This window comes from Papaver somniferum, chromosome 7 (assembly GCF_003573695.1).
Source record: "Papaver somniferum cultivar HN1 chromosome 7, ASM357369v1, whole genome shotgun sequence".
Classification (NCBI taxonomy): Eukaryota; Viridiplantae; Streptophyta; class Magnoliopsida; order Ranunculales; family Papaveraceae; genus Papaver; species Papaver somniferum.
Window position 1 is genome coordinate 165,012,055 of NC_039364.1, and position 17,069 is coordinate 165,029,123.

General features: G+C 35.1%; 1 long non-coding RNA gene across 1 annotated transcript; it reads right to left on the bottom strand.

The window, feature by feature from the left end:
• Positions 1-763: 763 nt before the first annotated feature.
• On the bottom strand, positions 764-2,953 carry LOC113298980. The gene is made up of 2 exons (XR_003334527.1): positions 2,782-2,953; positions 764-996 (listed from the first exon to the last, which is right to left on the bottom strand). It is a non-coding gene; the product is annotated as an uncharacterized LOC113298980 (long non-coding RNA).
• Between the last annotated feature and the right edge of the window lie 14,116 nt (positions 2,954-17,069).

A 17,069-nucleotide genomic window follows, 5' to 3' on the forward strand; every position in this document is an offset into this window, starting at 1 on the left:
GCAGCCAATCAAGGAGGCTTCTTTCGGTGGCATTTCCACAATTGCATTTTGTGGCACTAACATGCCAACACCGTATGTGGATATTGGTATTCCTGCTAACAACATGGAAAAAAGCAGCATTAGGCGTCTTTTCAAAATGTTTGAATGGATGGTTATGCAAAAATGTGATACCATTCTACCATGTCACAAGGGGATATGATGGTAGGGTTAAGTTGTAAAATGCCCCAAAATGGATCTCAAGGTTGTGAAAATGTCCTGGACGTTAGTCAAAAGATCAAAATGCCCCAATCTTTTATTGAAATGTCCCAATCCGTTACTTTATCCGTTAGACATAGTTAAGTAGTCAAATATTGGCACACATGTGCATCGCATGTGTGATAAATTACATTTATATCCTTCTGTCAAATGAGGTGACATGCACGTGACTGTTTTGGATTTTGCCTATTTTCCCTAAATATCTTAGAAAATGACCAGCGTGTCCTATGTAAGTGAGATTGCGACACGTGGAGAAAAATGGAGTGGACGGTGACAGATGAAGAGGTATATTTCACTGAAATATCATTTTATTTTCTAGAAATGACCAGCTTGTCCTATTAATTAGGATTACGACACGTGTGCATCATTTCAATTTAACGGCTGCAGAGTACTACCGTGTTATAACAGTCATCTTCTTCCCAACCTGGACTCTTATGACTTATAAATTGGGAACATCCAAAGGTAAGTTCAATTTCGATAATTTTAAATTGACAAGCGATCTCCATACTTTTTAAAATGAAATGGGATAAATTAACAAATAAAACCACCACTGTCTCCACACTTTTTAAACCATAGATGTATAAATAAAAAACTGCCAACATAAAGTGACTACTAGTATGTCTGCCATTACATATCATGAAAGCTTCTCCACTGGTACCAGCTTTACAACCAAAACAATACAAATCCCTAAAACGGCCACCTATATCAGTTATCCAAAAATTCCGATCCTCACTACCCATTCTGAAACATTTAACAAAAATGAAACAATAATCAGTTATCACAGTCTATCATAAGCATGGAAAGCAGATGTAAGGTTTTCTGTCTGAATCAAGTAAGGTATATAATCAACTTGAGATGTTGTACAAAATTGACTCTCTCAATACATGAATCCCTCCACATTTCAGAGACTGGTGATATCACTCAATGAACCCTGAACTGAGTTAGACTTTAATGCCCCAAATACCAATGCTTAAAATGCAATCATCACTTCAATATTGCTTAAAAATCTAGTAAGACATATTAATGAATACAACCACATCATAAAACGCACCAAACGTAAGTGCCACTACTCATATTAAGGTATGTAAATGATGTCAGGACAAAAAAATGACAATCAAAGTCAAAGACATAATGCATTCAAATTACAGGTTCCACAACCAAGAATTGTGATTCCAAATACTGGGTTAAGATATAAAAAAATATATAAGTAGCAAGATAGGTATGTAATGTCCAAATATAAAACAAAATAGAGAATGTGAACATCATACAATAAGAGTTTAACTTTAATATTTAACATGCCTAAGGAACAGATGGAGTGCATATAAGGTGCATCAAAACATGAGCATATAAAGATAAAACCTCAAATAGGGGTATTCTCCTCATAGCAAACTCTAGGAAAGAGATCCTGTATATAGTGAAGTATAACTGGATACACACTTTAAAAATGCCACGGAATAGCTTATATCAAGTTCACATGCTAAAATTACACAATCTGGTGGGAGAACCAATTTACGAACTAAATGACTCGAACAGGAACTAAGAAATAATATTCATTGATGTGCCAAGTACAAACTCAAAAAACTAACAAGTTCATAAGCTACAGAACCAGTCCAGTAACACGCGAACATAATTAAAGCAAACACCATCAAAATCACTGCTTCAGGAAACGATTTCCGACATTATCTTGTGAATTAACCAAACAACAATTCTCATAAGGCTCAGAAGTTATTCATACCTAACAACAATTAACCAAATCTGCAGATAGATTTCATGGTGGTCACCAATTACCTTATAGTCAGTGGGAATGACTTTGTTTTTCAGCCAAAGTTTTTAGAAGAAGTTAACAGGGATAAGATATCAACATAGAGTAAATTATATATAGCTCAGCTACTACGTCATCCTAAAAAACCTTCGAACTTTATTACCAAAACATGAAAAGAATATCCAATTGGGATAACATATCTCAACTTAACTGCTCTTTACTTAGCTCATTCTAACCCAATTATGTCAACATTTTCATGATGAAAAGAAAAAACTGAAAAAGTAAATTAATTTGCTTACTTTTGATGCATAAATTAATTCTAACCGAAGATACATATACTATCAAAATCTTCAGAGTATTCAAAGAGTGTCCCAATTTGATACAGAAATTAATTTGCTTACTTTTCAAATATCAAACCCACTAACCCCACTAATCAAAATGCTGAATTGAACAGAATTTGTTTATCTGAAACCCTAATTCAATTGCTTACTCATTCAATTGCAGCAAAGTGTGATCAATTGAACAAAACTCTACTATGAACACTCAATTATATACAAAAACCCAAATTATATCCCTTAATTCGTTTATCTTTAAACCCTAGATTTAAAATTAAAAAATTCCCAAATTATAAACTATAAACCCTAATTTCGTTTCTCTTTAAACCCTAGTTTTAATTAGATAACCTTTCAATGATTTTGATTATTCAAAAACAACAAAGCAGTAAAACTAAAATAAAATAAAATCAGGGTTTCAAGAAAACTTACTTGTTTTTCCCCTGTTGAATGATTTTGGCTAGGGTTCAAAAGCTCCAACGACGACCACCTTCAGTTCTCATCTATCTTCACCTCTTATCGATCTAAACTTTGTTATCTTCTTTACTCTCGATCTCTCTCTCTCTCGCCCCTGATCTTCTCTGCTGCCTCTCCATTCTCTTCTCTGAAACGAATTGATTTTGTGGCTGAAACTCGATGTGGGTGAGAAGATAAGATTAGAGTGCACGTGTTGTTCACATGTGTGGTACATAGACAGGTGTCCGTTGCAATCCACGTGTTTATATATTATTGGTTCACGTGTCAGTAGTTAGATCTCCCCACGTGTCATCATTCCACAATCTGACCATTCATTTTGTTTGGGAAATGAAATCTCTAAGATTTAAACACGTGTGATTATTCAACAATCTGACCGTTCATTTCAAAGAAGGGTATTTTGGATATTTTCGTATACCCTTGACTAGTCAACATGCCCCATTTTGACTTTTTACTATAAAGTAACGGATTGGGGCATTTTGAACTTTTGCCCAACGTCCGGGGCATTTTCATAACCTTCGGGTCCATTTTGGAAAATTTTGTCACTTGACCCATGATGATAAGAACATCCACTTAATTATGTTCCATTAAGATACACTACGTGGCTGTAGAGTTTTTAGCCATTTGCATCTTTTTCCGTCATTTGTTTCTTGTATGATGGCAAGAATCATAGTTTTGGCTTCATTACCCAGATCATCATCTGTTTTGTATGTATGGTTTACATCAAAAATGCGACTGTTTCATTTTCTGCAAAGAGTCCAGAAAATTGCAGCAGGCATTAGGCTCCTGATATAATTACCATTACTTGAGAAGTGTGTGGTTATGCCAGAAGTAAGCTAACATTTTGATTGTTTTGGGAGTCACCCAGGCGCAATAAGTACTTGGTAACAGTTGCGACCATACTCTGAATGCAATTTTGCAGTGCAGGAAGAGGTGTTCTTGAGTTTCAAGACAGTCTCCACACAGAGCAGAGTAGGTGTGGAAATGTTACTCCCTTACGATGCAGGATATCATTTGTATTCACCTTTCCATGTACCAGACTCTAAACCAAGAGATTAATCTTTGGTGGTATAGAAATCTTCTGGATGAAATAGTATGGAAAATTGTCTAATCCATCTGTCGAAACAAGTCGAGAGTATAGAGTTTTCACTGAGAAGATACCTTAAGCATGTAGAGACCAACGTATGGTATCCGGTAAACCATCTGGAGTTGGCGAGGTATCACCGATTATTGTAAGAAGCACTGAGCTTCATGGTAATCAAGCAGGAAAATTTAAACAAATTGTAAAGACACCAATATTCTCTGACGTGTGGAATGAAGTTACACCTCTAATATATCGAATCTTTTACTTATCATTTCTTTTTCAACCAAGTCTTTTGTTTTGAGTGCTTATAAGCAGTTTTGATTCATCTTCGTTGTTATGGAAATAGAACAATATCCTGAATTTTGGATGTAATTAGATTTTTGAAAATGTTTTTCTTTAATATATTCATATTTTAATAAACAAGTTATGATTTTACAGGATGCATAATAAATGAATATATAAGTGGGTTAAAAGTTGAAAACTAAGACTTCCTCGTCTCAGCGGTGGTGTTAGTTGATTTGTAAAAAAATAGTTTACTTTATTTCTCTAATTTAATTGATTTGTATCTTAATTGAATCATATCTTCACAGATTCGTATTAGTTGCAGTACAATTTATTATGATTATTCTTACCTGAATTTCGATCCAGGCAAATAGATACGAAGCTGTGCAGAGAAGTATCGGATCCTTAAAATTAGAAACTCAATACCAAACAAAAAGCACCATCCCAGGTGCGGAGTACGGGTTTCTATCTAGTTCATAATTATGTTTCGTTTCAGTAATTGAATAGAAATAGTGGTTAAAACTATTAACCTTGGTTATCGATACTCTCTCAGCGAGTTTACTCTACTAGTTTAGTTTATTTTCTTTGATTTTATAGTTCCGAAAATCCAAAATTGTTGTTAATTAATTGAGAATATTGATTATTGGTATTTCCACCGATCACTGTGGGTTCGACCTGTACTTGTCTCTGTCTACCAGTTAGACACCGTGCGATTGTGGTTATTACATATAGGGTTTTCCTAAAGCCTACCATCTTGCAGTATTTAATCTTATTGATTTTATATATTGCAAATGTCTTATGAGATATATATATATATGTGTTTACGTTCGTGAATTGTGTTGTTATCTCATATATGCTCAAAAGTTAAGTCTATTATGTCTTTATGGAAACATTGATAAAAGATAGAATGAACCTTTTGATAAATTCTGCAGTATTGATCTTTCCCTAATCCACTATTATGTGAAAGTATTGTATTTACTCCGTAAGTTTTCTTATGTTGAGTGTTTCCGGTTAAATTAATCATAAAGGTTCTCTTTTGATTACTTTACTGTTGTTGAGCCAACTTGTTATACACGTTTAGGTACGGTTCATTCATATCTAAATATAGGTATATTTCATTTGTGTGTATCAAGCTAATACCATCTAACGGTGGAGATTGATTGCTTATTTTCTAAGCAGACTTAGCTTGAATCTTAAATTGGGAGTTCATCTAACGGTGAATATCAATTGCTTTGTTACTAAGTTATCTTAGCTTTGATTGTAAGCAACCCTGATTTGAAAGACTATACAAGGGAGAACTCTAACATATGGGAAACTTAATCCCGATACTCTCGTGTAACCTAGTTGCAAACTAAAGTCGATTCTCCATTAACCTAGGGTTTTCCAAAACCATTATTAGGTTAACGACTTGAAGACTTCATTTGGGATTCATGTAGCCAGATCTAACTATTTTCTTTGTAGTTGTATATTCTAATCTTACTTTTTTTATCATATTGAGTTTAATCTTCTCTAAGATTTTATTGAGATTTATCTCCGATAGGTAAGATATGAAAAGTAATCACAACAGTTCTTCGTCTTAGACTCTTGTGATTCCGCAATAACTTCTTCTGTTAATCAGTTATGTTATTGTGAAGTGACTAATATTTTTAGGCTGCTCTTCGGGAGTATAAGACTAGATTATTAGTTGAGTTTCATGTACACCTTGATATTTATCTTAAGACGGAAACAACAACCAGAACAGACTTAACTGTGGGAGACAAATTTGTTTATAAGTCTTCGACTTTGGGTCGTATCAACTCTTAGTTGTGGGTGAGATCAGCTAAGGAAATCAAGTGCGCAGAGTCCTGCTGGGATTCAAAAGGTGTAAGGAACGTGATTGTACCTTAATCGGTGTGAGACTTGGTTAGGGATCAACTACATTCCAGTCCGAAGTTCACTTGTAGTAGGCTAGAGTCTGTAGCAGCTTAATACAGTGTGGTGTTCAAGTCTGGACTAGGTCCCGGGGTTTTTCTGTATTTGCGGTTTCCTCGTTAGCAAAATTTCTGGTGTCTGTGTTATTTCTTTTCCGCATTATATTTTGTCTATATAATATTTTTTGCTTAACAATCAAATTTTATTAAAACCAAAGGAGTTCAAAAATTACAACCCAAGAAAGGTAAAAGTAAAGAATACAAAAAGAAAGCCCATATGGCTTTTAAAAAAATCTGAAATAGAGTTTTTTTGGGCTTTCCAGGCATCCCAAGAATGCTAGTTTACTTTCATATATTCTTTTTTCTCCACAACTAAGAGCAGCTCCCCTTTTAGCCATGTTAACAGCAGAGAAGTTAACTTCTCTGTAACTGTGAGTGAAACTCCAAGATAGAACAACTGAACAGATTTTCTCCCATCTTGTTATAGAAAACCATGGAAGATTATCACCTTAGAAAGCATTCTTAACTACTTGAGAATCTGTTCTAAAGACAAGCTCTCTAAAACCATTATGCACAGCCCATTCTCCTGCAACCAGTATTGCAAAAATCTCTGCATAGAAATTAGTAGATATCCCTATTCCCCCTGAAATTGCAATCACAAAATCACCTGTGTGGTTTCTTCCAACTATACCATAACTATCCAATCCTAGATTTCCTCTAGATGTACCATCACAGCAGAGTAATGGTTTACCCTGACCTGGTAGATGAAAGTAAACTTCTTTGACTATCAGGCTCTTAACCCTTCTGGTCTTCAATCCAAACAATTTGAGAATTTGCAGGTCATATTGACTGTTCCACATGTGTGTTTTCATTCTTATATCACTGTCATAGATGAGTTTCATTATCTTCAGTTTAGTAGTGCTGATATCACATTTACCTTTACCATAAGTGCACTCATTCCTCAAAAACCAGAGCTCCTTCATAGTGCTAAATGCACTCAATAACCATAGTTCTTTAATAGTTGGACTCTTTTTTTTAGCTAACTGAAAAATATCCTCAAAATATCTTGGATTTTTAAATTTAAATATGCCTCCCAGCCAGCTCCAAATGATGTCACTGAAGTTGCAATACCAAAGCATATGTTCTCTTGTTTCCTCACTCTTTCTACACAAGATGCATCTTGATACTATATTGAAATTTCTCTTCTTTATATTCTCATCAGTTGCACAAATGTTTCCACCTAGTTTCCAAACATTACTAGAAATACTAGGATGAATTGAACTGTGCCATACCTTCTTTGTCCAATGGAGAGGAGGAATTTTTTGTCTCAAGACCTCTACTGCTGAAGCTACAGTAAATTGCCCTGTGATAGTGCCATTCCATACCCTCCTGTCTGCACCTTCACTAATTACTGGTAAATCATTTATATTTATCTTTTGCATCAGTTCAGTAGGTATAATCCATTCACCATCAAGTATAAATTCTTCAACTTTCATATTTGGGAACTGCAACATATATGCATTTTCAGGGAACATTTCTTGCAGAGGTTTCTCCAACACCCATTTGTCTTTCCAAGCAGATATATTACTTCCATCTCCAACAATCCATCTTGTGTTTTTCTCAATTTCTCCAATAATCCACTTTATGCCAGGCCAAATTGAAGATTTCTTGTAGTAAGTGATCCATTCACCCTTTTTATTCTTGTATATTGCTTGAAATTTTTTTGACCAATCATCAGTACCATTTTGTATTCTCTAGAGTAGCTTCATTAAAAGAGCTTTATTGATGATCTCAAGTCTTCTCAGTCCAAGACCACCTTCCCTTATTGGAGAACAAGTTTTATTCCATCTCAGGGTTATCATTTTGCTTATTGCAGGGTGACCTGACCATAAAAAGTTCCTAATAATTCTTTCTCACTCCCTTATTACCCTCTTTGGACACTTGTACACTAACATTGAATATATTGGGAAACTACTAAGAACAAATTTTACCAGTATGAGTCTTTCTTGAAAGGATAATACCTTACCAGTCAATCTCCCTTGCATCATATCTACCACACTCCATAGATGATTAGTTTTAACACTGACTTGAATCAACATTACCCCCAAGTACTTGTCTGGAAAGTCAGCCAACACCACATTACATTCTTCAGAAATTTGCAATCTTCTATCTTGGCAAGTACAACCAATGAAGCACTTACTCTTTTCCAAATTAACTTGTTTCCCTGATGAAGCTTGATACTTGTTAAGGAGGTTCATTAACTTTCTAACATTTATTTTTTCACCATTACAAAAAAGAAATATGTCATCAGCAAAGAGAATGTGTGAAGGTTTAACACCTCATCTGTCCACCATAGCTTTCAAACTGCCATCTTGAATCATTTTTGTAATATTTCTGCTAAGTATATCTTCTGCTATGATAAAGAGCATAGGTGACAATGGGTCACCCTATCTTAAGCCTCTACCAACTTGAAAGTAACCTTCAGGTCCCCCATTCACTAGCACTGACACTCTGGCAGATTGTAGTAGAACTTGTAACCAGTGCAAACCTTTATCTGATAAGCCAAAGCTGTGAAGTGCATGAAATAGGAAATTCCAGCTAAGTGAGTCATAAGCTTGAGTAATATCCAGCTTTAAGCCAAAGTTACCACCTCTCCTCTTAGTTTCAATTTCATTTATCATTTCAGAAGCTAGAGCAACTTGTTCTTGAATTGATCTTCCTTTTATAAAAGCTCCTTGCTGAGGGGATATTATTTTGTTTATAATCTTCTCCAACCTTGTAGCCCAAATTTTTGTAAATACTTTGAAGCTTAAGTTCATAAGACCAATTGGTCTGAATTGCTTAGCTTTTTTTGCATTGTTCACTTTTGGTAACAACTTCAGAAAGTTACCATTTAATCCATTTGGGATGAATTCTTTGTTCCAGCAAAATTGAATTGCACTTATGAATTTAGAACCAATTATTTCCCATGAGAATCTATAGAACCATCCTGAAAATCCATCAGGACCTGGAGCACTTTCAGGATTCAAATCAAAGACTGCGACTTTTATTTCTTCAGCGGAAGGGGTGGTATTTATCATGATGTTTTCTTCTATTGTAATAACCTTTGGAATCATGTAAAAATACTTTCATTAATATTAACATCTTGATATTTGAATTTTGCTTCATAATGATTCACCAGCTCAGATGCTATCTCTTTTTGATCAGTGATAATCCTTCCTGCATCATTTTCAAGTTCAGTAATCATACTTTGAGATTGTCTTAGCTTCATCTGTATATGGAAATATTTTGAATTAGATGCTCCATCTTTTAACCAACCAACTCTTGATTTTTGCTGGATTGTCTATATAATTGAAATGTCACAGATTGTGCATAGTCATAGTTGATAAATCCGACCTTATTTAGATAGGACTTGATTGACACTCGAACATGGGTCTTTGGTACCATCCGAGTTATTTTCATAACAATCAGGTTCACGGATTTCTAGTTGTTTGATTTACTGATTGCGTTGAGAAAGAAATAGAGCTCTTTAATATTTATTCTGATTGAGACTCAGTAACTTGGTGCTCTCAGATTTACATTTGACTTGAGTCCATACATATTGCCAAACGAATTAGTTGGGTGTGGTTGTTATACCCCTGCGTTTTCAGCTAATATACTGATAAGGAGATGTATTATGTAGTTCATTAATTGTTCTGTCCCTACACACAAAATAGACTAGAGAGACAGGTCAGACATAAATTGTGGGAAGGTGTACACCTAAAAGTCACTTTTTGTATCAATTGAGAAAATTGGAAACATGTACTTTAGCAGGTGTCCCTTCAGGAAACTTGTTTGGATGTTGTTGACATTGTTGTAAAAAAATTAAGAAAATATCACTCGAGAAACCTAGAATATTATAAATGGTCAAAAATAGTAAAACAACTGAAGAGGAGAGGATACCAAGTACACCACCAGCTTTCTCGTTATGATAGGAGTATGAACCTGTGTGGTACTTTTAACAATCAAAAGATGTATAAAAGTAAAAATCACACACACACACACACAAGAATTTGTTAACGAGGAAACCGCAATAGCAGAAAAACTCTGGGACCTCGTCCGTATTTGAACATTAAACTGTATTAAATCGCTACACACAATAGCATATTATCAGACTTCGGATTGTAATTGAGTTGAGACCGAATCCTCCCTCCAAGCGATTCAGTTAAAGTCGCGCTCCCTACGTTTCTTGAAACTCGCAAGCTCCACGCAATTGATTTCCTTAGCTGACGTCCTTTAAAACTTCAGAGTTACTTCAGCCTAAGTGAAGACTTTTGATACCAATATGCTTTTAACAGATGAGCCTATTTGATTCCCTTTAGATCAAAGACCAAGGCTTGGAAATCTGTTTGCAATAGACAAAGCTATAATACCTCACAAATTTGAAACACTTATATTCAGTTAGCTGGGAAGCCTGGATTCTTAACCACCTCTCAAGAACAATCGTGAACTAATCAATTAAGAATAGTTTTCATATATCTATCTTGAGGAATCAGATGAGACGAAGAGAACTTTGTGATCTATGTATATCTTTCCTGAGAGAGATTACGAGAACCTCGATAACAGAAAAATAAGTTTAAAAATTCGATTTGTAAACCCTAGATTTTCAGAGTTTCAAAAATAAAATGATTTTCTTTGTATAATTGATTTGGATGATGTTCTTACACAATCAGAAACTCAATTTTTTACTGGATCTGGTTTGTTTTTGTGTGGAGGCGCCGTTATGAAGAGAGAGATATAGAGAAATCGTAAATATGAAATGAAAAAATTGCTGAATTGGCACCAACAAGTAAAGTTTGGGTTTGATATTTTCTATTGGTGGTTGTGGTTGTGGTGGTGGTGGTGGTTGTAGAGGTAGCGATATAGATGGTGGCGATGGTTGCAGCAATGGACATCGTGGTGATGGTTGCAACGATGGAGTTGGTGGTGGTGGGTTCGGTGATTTTTGTCCGATTGCTTTATTAGAAATGAAGAAGAAGAATGTGAAGTATAAGATACAAAGGTCAAATATAGTATTATTAATATTATGTTTATATTGAGAATTTCGATTATATCGTCGGGGATATTTGTGAAGTCCCTTAAGGCTATTTGTGAAAACCCATCAAAATTAAGGGTACTTATACGATTTCCACTAGAAAATTAGGGAATTGTAAGATTATAATTAATTTTAGGTTGCTTCGGTCGTTAGGGAGTGAGGGTATATAGAAATTTTACCACTTTATAAAATAGTTGATCCCTCCTCAAAAAATTTAATTCCCTCCCCTCACTCCTTCCCTCATCAAATCCATTCTTTCCCTCTTATTAACAGCATTCAGAATCTAACGTCATTCATTAAGTCTAGGCTTAGTGCTCTGACATCCGATTATTAGTGAAATTGTCGTCGGCACTTCACACTAAAAAGAAATTCCTTGGAGGAGGCATGAATTAATTTCCACACAAGCGTATGATTAAAGTAAGATTATGATCGGTATCAACTAACTCCTTAGAATTAGATGTTCCTTAAAGCAACGGCTATGGAATGAGCACAAAAAACTTTCATTCATTCCTAAATTGAATGAAAGACTGGGTGAAGGAGTGAGTTTTGGACCATGGGAAAGACTTTATTACACGCTAAGAGGCTGAAAACCACTCGTTTGGATAGAATAAATTACCTGGGCAGCTAAACATCAGTCGTTTACGAAACTTTTGTTATTATTTTAACATTTAAGTTATCATTGGGCCGGCATAAAAGTGTTTCAAATTAATTAAAAACTAAAAACAAGTTTCAAATTGATTAGAAAACTAATGGTGGGTTTGGTTGCAGAATTTGCAATTCCGGGGAACTTATAAGCCCATGGGATTAAAAATTCCGGGATTCGTGCAAATACCTCATGTGGTTGATAACTCAATTAAAATACCTAGAATTCATAGAATTTCCTTGTATTAAAGTCAATATACCGTTTGGCATTATCTCAGAATATTAAAATTGCATATACATATATATATAGAGAGAGAATTTTAGGATTAAAAAAGTGGATCCACAAATCCTGTGATAAATTTCCCATCTGTTCGTAGGCAAAAACGGTTTACTAGTTTTTTTGGTGAAACTGGTGGAGGAAGCATATGCTCGATGAAGCAAATTGTTTAAGCTTTTGAACAAATATACTGCACGGAAGTACTTTGAGTTCGACAGACTAATCTGTAAAACTCTGGCCTAAACCAAGATATTGGTCATTTCAGATTCAATTCGGTCACAAAGAAGGAGAAGGGTCGGTCTGTAGGGAGGGAAACTGAAAATGTGTGGAGATCAATGGAGATTGATCGATTGTGAGCGATGTGTTGAAGATGACTTCTCTGTATTAGACAGAGAAAGTTTATGTAAGTAATTGATAATTAACTCTCTATTATCTTAAGCAGTGTTATGTTGAGTTATCAAGTTATAGGTTGGGGAACCTATTTATCGCATAAGTAGTCAGCACATCGATCTCCTATAAGTGGTGACGGTTGAAGAGACTGGAAGAATGAGGAAGTGGGAATCGTGTGTAAAACCAGTTCCACTTTGCGTGAGAGACTTGTTTGATTAACCATCAACTACTCAATTTACTCCTTCAACTGCCAGCACGACTTACTCACATTTCTCATCGTGGATGTATTGCACATCCCACGTGCTATAGGCCGTCAGATCAAAAACCTAGTGAATATCCCCTCCATGTGGAATGAATTGATATCTCATGTGAAAGTCTGCTTTGCAGACATATTTTATGTGGTTAATCGTTGACCTAGTTAGACTATGAGTCGTAACTGATAGATTGAACATAGTTCATAACTCATGGTTATGATGGATGAAGCATCAAGTACCTGCTGAGACACCAACATGTTTTGTGGACCATGAACGTTAAGTCTGATGGGTCACTGCTGATCGCGACATATCATTGTGCAAGCTGAATCAACAATGTTAGTCGAATGACTTGGACTGATAAGCATAGGTTTAATAAGATTGTTGGATCGATCATAAACCATTATGTTGATGTGTCAAGCATTTGTCAAGAAGTCGTATGAAGATGATCATTATTGAATGATCATAGAAGGTTCATCTCGATACACATGTCATGATTAAGTCGAATGACAGGCGGAGAGATTAAAATGATGGTCGAAGTTGGTGAACCAACTGAGTGTTGGTAGATGTACCAATGAAATACTAATAGTTGGACCAGTATTAATATTGCTTCTTGAATATTGATAATTGAATCAATATTGCTTTGCAGAGCAATTGATAGTTGAATCAACAAAATATTAGTAGAATATTAGCAGATGATCGAATATTAGATAATTAGTTTAAATATTAATATTGATGGATCGGTATAAAAATTATTGGTGTTTGAACCTGCTCAGAATTATGCTTTGCAGAGCATTGGGTTTAAAACCTTAATTTTGACCAATGGGTGATCAATGAATGGATGAAAGAGGAACCGACCATAGGTGGTGATGAACTGACCATGTGGCGCCCAGATGCTTGATTGAGCATTCACCAAATTCAGTTGCAGAGCAATTGGTGTATGACTGATTAATTAGTGTTTAATCATAAATTAAAAATAGTGCTTTGTTGAGCATTAGGTAGTAAAGCCTAATAATGGTTGAAGGATGATCGACCAAGGGATGTAGGAACCGGCCCCTGGTGGTAGTGAGACCAACTAATGGTGCATAGATGATAGTTCAAGTTGTTGAAGAGAGTTTGAACCAAATATGGACCTAGATGATTAATTAGGTGGTTGATCAATGAGTGAAATGGGACCGGCCATGATGGTCAGGTAATGCGCGGACCATTTCTAAGTGATTTTGGTATTCCTTATGGTGTTTCGAGCATTATTTTGTATTTTTAAAAGAGTTTAATCTTGACTGAAACTCTTGATTTTGCTTGAAGAATAAAGTAAATTTTTGCTTGAAAGACCAATATTTGGAAATATTAAAATAGTCTTTTTTTATGGTGGAAGGATTGATGGTTGCGGGACCACTTACTTTGCAAACCATATGGTCCAAGGAGCGAGATTTGATAAGATATGGAAATATACAAGAGTTTGATCCAAGTAAGGAGTATTTGATAAAGGAAATACCAAATAATAATTAAATAATTAAATAAGCAAAAGGTGGGGACCAGTCATGGTGGCGGGCCATGATTACCGGTCCCGACAATTTTTTTTGTATATATATTATTTATTTATTTTCTCTCTCCTCTCCTCTTTTGACGAGTATTTCATATCCTCCTTCATCCATGTTTTTGGATGATCTTTGGAACATTATTACTAAATACACCCATGTGTTGTACTTAGGGCTTACGAGGTGGTGGCCCTTATACTTGAAAGGTGAATGCTCATTGCTAATTCATGGAATTCAGCCGGGAAAATTCATGAATTGAGTGAAGTAAACATTAAGGTGAAACAACATATTTTCTAGGAATTCATCCGATGAATATACAACACTAGATTTAATCAATTAGTTGCCCTATTAGCAGGCAATCTGTCTAAGAGCATTTAATTGAGTACATGGAATATTGAAAGCTGCCTCAGTGGCTCTAACATCGTCGTCATGAATGAATGAGTGTTCTCTCTCCATAATAGCATCTAATTTGGTGTTCTGATCAAACTCCTTTGTGTTGAATGAAAACCCTCATCCCATAGACCTTGCTCTTATGGAAATCTAATTCTGTGGAAAAGCTTTACAGGGGATTAGTCAATTAGGATTTTTAGAGATATCGAGAGATTTTTCTTGTAAGAGATTTGGGTAGACTCTCTTTAAGTCTATTGATTTTGGGGTCTTTCTGTGTGATTTTTAGGAAATCTCAGTGAGTCGCTGAGACAAAAATATATAAGAATTTTACCTTACATACATCAAATAAGAGGGAAAAAAATTTAAAAAAAATTTTTATAAAATTAATATATAATAAATAATTCATAAATTTAATACAAAAAAGGAAGGATATAATCAATGAAAAATTACAAATTTACGCATGCCTAATAGAATTTGTCACTATTTTGTGAACCGAAAATTAAACCAAATTGAACACGAACATAATGCATGGGTTGAGATCTCGCATAATGTGGAGTTCTTGGAAAATTATAATTTTTTTATATTTATGGAATTTATTATAGCTTATTTGGTTTGTTGTGTTACAGGGCCTATGGCCCATGGATGTGCGGTCCATCTAGTTTCTCCTTTATAAGGAACTTATGTATTACAACAACTAATCTCTCTAATAAGATATCCTCCTTCTTGTCTCTACATCTTCTACCTTCACTTCTGATTCTCCTTAAACACGTTATCAAGCACGAGTTCTTCCCTGCCGCTAAAGAAAGATAAAAAAAATTTTGGGGGGTTCTCATCAACAGGTATATTGTAAGCCCTATCATAGAACTGATATAGGCACTTCTATTTATTTTTTTCCCTTTTCAATCTTCTGTTAAGAAGGAGATTTTTTTATTAATCATGCGAAGCTTGCAAATGGAAGTTTAGGTCATCCGTAATTGGGGATTTGCGGATCTAGATTTTGTTCCTATTTAGGTTGACGGGAATCTGTGTAGGGGAATTTTGTGTTGGCGACCCTCCATGTTCTTCCATTAACGAGGAGACAGAAAATATGTAAACGACGAATCTTCTGTTCTTCCTTTCCAATGAGAAAGAAAAACTGCGACCCGAACCGTCCTGTTCCGGCCCGACCCAGCATGTCATGTTCCGGTCCAAGCCCAAACTATTCTGAACCTGTCATGTTCTAGCAGTTATCCTGTTCTGTTCCAGTTTTGGACTGTGCATGATCAAGGACGTTCCAGTTTTATGTATATACAGCGGGAACCAAAGTCTGAGGTATGTAACTATAATGTAGGTTTTTACATTGAGTACTTGGTAGGCTTATTTACCTGTTTTTAGAACATGCCTAGTTTTGTTTATTTTTTTCTTAAGATAAGTCCAGATAATATAAACGGTCAATTTTAAATTATGATTGATGATCTCGATCATTAAGAATTTTGGTCTTAATGCTATTTTGTTCTCTTGAATATGATATTGTCTATAGTTGAATGGTGTCTTTTGTTCAATTGGTTGTACCAACTCGATTACAATGTATTTATTTGGGGTTTAGAACTACTTAGACCATTATTGCATACTTGATATTGTCTCCCCAAAATTTGAATGTTTCGTGGAATGTAATCCACGTGCTCGACTAGTAAAGAGTCAGTGGTTTCAAAAGAGTTGCAAATAAAATCATATGTATTCCAATTTTTGTGGAAGAACTCACAAAAGATGATATGAGTCAGAAAACTTTCATTCCTTTACTTCATCCATGATGCTAACGAACCAGTATATGTTGAAGTATGACAACAAGAAAAATATTTTAGTAATATATTCAACCTAAAGTAAGTGGTTGACATGTGTAGTGAGATTCTCTTGGCCTGTTGAGATAAAGAAATTTCTCAAATAAGTTAAATGTAGCAAAATTGCAAATGGAAAGAACCCCGAAGTAATGAGGGTTAGACATACCGACTCATATAAAGCATGTGAAAAGGGACATATATATCATGAGACAAAGATGTATTTTTTTTCCCAGTAGTAATGACACCAAAGTGCAGGTATCTACCGAATATGAGATGAAACTAAGATGTAATTCCAGCTCTCACCAAAGAGTTGGGAATGAATCTTCTCATCGGTATTGGTACAAGCAATGCAATGAGGGTACCATAGTAGCAACCAGTTTCCATGGGAAGGTCATACTTTAGACATCAACTTTAATGACATGAAGAACTTTGCCTGGCCAATTGACTATTTATTTGAACTAGATACAATGTCTGCGCTTATGGAATGAAAAGTACATCATTCCCACGAGACATAAATTCTCTATAGCACTTGAGATATATCCGGATGAAAAATATATCATCCCCCTGAAACGTAACATATATTGACTCTAA